Source organism: Stenella coeruleoalba (assembly GCF_951394435.1).
Source record: "Stenella coeruleoalba genome assembly, chromosome: 1".
NCBI classification, from domain to species: Eukaryota; Metazoa; Chordata; class Mammalia; order Artiodactyla; family Delphinidae; genus Stenella; species Stenella coeruleoalba.
This window is the reverse complement of record NC_137169.1, coordinates 26,254,227-26,258,035: the sequence shown is the minus strand read 5'-3', so window position 1 is coordinate 26,258,035 and position 3,809 is coordinate 26,254,227.

Below are 3,809 nucleotides of genomic sequence, written 5' to 3'. Positions count from 1 at the left end.
CCAGGGCTCGCGCAGGGAATGCTGGGACGCGGAGTCCGAACGGCGCCACCCCGGGAATGGAGCAACTGGGACTACAACTCCCAGAAGGAACAGCGGGAGCGCCGGTGGGCGGCACCCACCGCTTGCCGCCTTTCAGATGCCGTCAGCCAATAGATGCGTCACTCCTCCGGGTCCCCGGCACCGGAACAAATCGGAACAGAGTCTAAGCGTGAGGGTGGGGCCTGTTGTGATCCCGGTCCTTTCCACAAGCTCCGGGGTAACATCACCGCCCAGTGGGAGGGCATTCAAGGAGAAGGGGCGGGGTGTATTGAAGGGGCGAAGCGAGAGCCCGAGACCCTGGAGAGATCAAAGCAGAAACAGTAAGAAATAAGGGAGAGAGGGTGACTAGAGGTGACCAGACTGGTGGGCGGGAGAGAGTTGAACAATTGTAGGTTCAATTTCCAGCTCACAGTTAAGCTGCGTAACTTTGGATCAATTGAGAACCTCGCTTTCTTCACCTGTGAAGTGAGGATAATAATAGCATCCATGTCGCTGGGTTTTTGTGAAGCTTACTGGGATAATACACCTAAAACGTTAGCTCAGAACTTGGGTCCTAATAGCGAATATTAGCAATTATTATGTAAATCAGTTAGTATGGAACTTGGCACTTCCTGGGTGTTGGAAGAATGTTAATCGTTATTAGAATAATAATCACAACAATTTTAATATAAATGCAGTTGCTTTGTTCCGTTGTGAATACTTTGGAGTATGAGCAATCTAATAATGGGTTTGAGAATGTGGGTTTTGTAGTCAGAAACGGATTCAAATCCCAGCCCAACGACTTAATAGCTGTGTGTCCTTGAACGAATTATTGCGTCTCTTTTGTCTTCAGTTTTTTTCCTCGGTAAAATGCAGGTGATATAACAGAACCTACATTGCAGGGTATTGTGAAGATTAGGTGAGTTAATGCAGGTAAAGCATGGTCTCTGAAGTCAAGGTGCTTGTGTTTGAAACGTCTTACTTTCAAATTCAGGATGTAGGCCTTTCCACTCATGGGTTGTGAAACCTTGGGCAAATTACTTAACCTCTTTATGCCTCAGTGTTCTTATCTATAAAATGGGAATTATAATAATGGCATCTACCTGCTAGGGTTTGTGAGAGGAATAAATGGGGAAAAATAGGTAAAGACCTTGGTACGTGTCTGGCAGAAGGAGTTTAATAATCATTAGCTATTATTATTTTTACTAATAGTTATGAGATTTGGGGGAAATTGACAGTACCTAGCATATAGCAAATGCTCAACACATGTTAGCTATTGTTAAAATTAAGGGAATTCTATATCTTAATTTTAAAGACCCAATTCAAAGCGCTTGTCCCCTGTGAAATATGTTCCAACTCATTGGTAGTAATAACTCATGTGATTTTACTCAGTAACAGCAACCTACAAGCACTCATTGTTGTTGAAACCTCACAACAACCCTATGAGGTGGGTATTATTATCCCCAATTTAAAAGGGGGAAATGAGGGCTTAGACAGGTGAAGTGACCTGCTTGAGATCAAATAGCTAATATGAGCCAGGGCTGGGATTTGAACTTCGGGGCATATAACTCCAAAGGTTTCTTCTCGGCCCCATACCTGCATAAGGAAAAGATCACGGGTGGAGCGGGGTGCTGAGTGGGGAGAGAGATGGTGCAGCGGTGTGAGGTGCTAGGAGAACTGGAGACATTTAAGACTCAGAGCGTCAGACTCTGAAGCTGGAAAGGCAGCTTTGCAGGGTCAGGTAAGAACGTCGTCTTCAGGTTCACCTGCCCTGAAGGGGAGGAATGGAGGTGAGGATGCACAGGGAGAGGACACCATTAGGACACAAGAGGGCGCCCCTCACCCTAAATCCAGCCTGGAATTTTTCCATGCTTTCCCTCAGCCTCTAATTAATGCCTGGCATTTTACAGGAGAGGAAAACTAAGGCCCCAGGAGGCCAAGCACCCTGCCCAGTGTCATACAGAAATAAACAACAGAGCCTGAACTAGATCCCAGTTCTCTGCTCCAGCATCCACCAACATTTTTTTCTGTCCACAGTTGTCTATCAAGACCCTCTCTGCACTGGGCTAGCATTAGGCTCTAAGGATGCAGAGATGAATCAAACCTGGTCCCTATCCTCAGAGCCTGATCTCTAAACTTGCCCAATCGAGTTTCCTGTTAGTAAATTAGCAACGTTCCCTATTAGCAAAAACATTTTTAAGCACACACGCCCAATATATGTGTATTTATCTACTTATAAACGATATACATGTACGTATATAATTACATGAAAAGCTAACTTTTATTGAACATTTACAATGCAGTATTAGGTCCCGCTCTCAGTACTTTATATGTATTAAGTCATTTAGCCTCTCAAAGTCCTTTGATAGCGTGTCTAATACTATTCCATATTACTCAAGCCATATGGCTAAAAAGCAGGCAGTCTAGCTTCAGAATAAAGTGAGATTAGAAACAAAATAGAAATAGAAGTTTTAACACTTTCTTCCTAAACTCCAGTGGCTCATCTTGTGCACCCCCCTTTGAAAACCACTGCTCAGGAGTCTTCCAGGGGCTTTCCTGATAGCACAGTGGTTTAAAATCCGCCTGCCAGTGCAGGGGACACAGGTTCATGCCCTGGTCTGGGAAGATCCCACATGCTGCAGAGCAACTGAGCCCATGCACCACAACTACTGAGCCTGCACTCTAGAACCTGCAAGCCACAACTACTGAGCCCACGTACCACAACTACCAAAGCCCATGTGCCTAGAGCCCGTGCTCCACAACAAGAGAAGCCACCACAATGAGAAGCCTGCACACCGCAACGAAGAGTAGCCCCTGCTCGCCACGACTAGACAAAGCCCGTGCACAGCAACGAAGACCCAACACAGCCAAAACTAAATAAATTTATTAAAAAAAAAAAAAGTCTCCCAGACCTGTGAAGGCCAGTACAGTGTGATCAGTACTTTGAGAAAGGGAAGTGCAGGAGATTGTGGGAACCCAGAGGCAGCAGCTTACCCAGGCTGGGAGAACAGGATGGCTTCCGGTCATGGCTGAGCTGAATCTTAAAGGATACTTAAAGGATACTTTTCTCCCCAGAGGAAAGAAATTGGGGGAAAGGGTGTTCTTGGGTGAAGGAGCAGCATGTGCAAAGGCCCAGAGGCAAGAGCACATGGTGTTCTGGGAGTACAAGTAGTTTAGCACGGCTAGAGCACAGAGTGTCAAGGGGGCGGGTTCCCCTCCCAGTGCTGCTATGAGGCTCAAACAAGATGATAGAAATGACCGTGCCTTTGTGTTCTTATTGAGGGAACAGGCAATCAATATGCTGCCTCCTGGACAGTGTCCCAGCTTTTTGGTCCTCAGCTGCCAATTCCTCTATAAGCCAAGGGGCCCCTTTGCCCCTTGAAGATCTAGTTGAACTTGGCCTGGACCCCATTCCACAGCTTAAGAGTGCTCAGAGCCCTCCTTCCGTCCCCATACTCTCCATCAATTCCCAACTTTATTTCCTCTGGGCTACAGTTTCCATGACCCCAACCCCTTTGCCCTCTCACTCATGTGGGTTTCCATCAAAAACAAAAAGTCCAATTAAGCCAAGAACTTCATGGATTTAGTAGGTTTACTGAGGACTTGGAGATTTTGAGATCACATCACATACTGCACTGCCACTTGCCATCTCCCAAATTTTCTCATTCATTTGGAAAGCCTCCGGAGCCTTTCCAAAGCCTGTGTCCCCAAAGCCACCAGTTGATCCTCCCTACACACACAGCACCCTGACCTCCTGCCAGAAGCCGAGGCAGGCTCACACACCCACACGT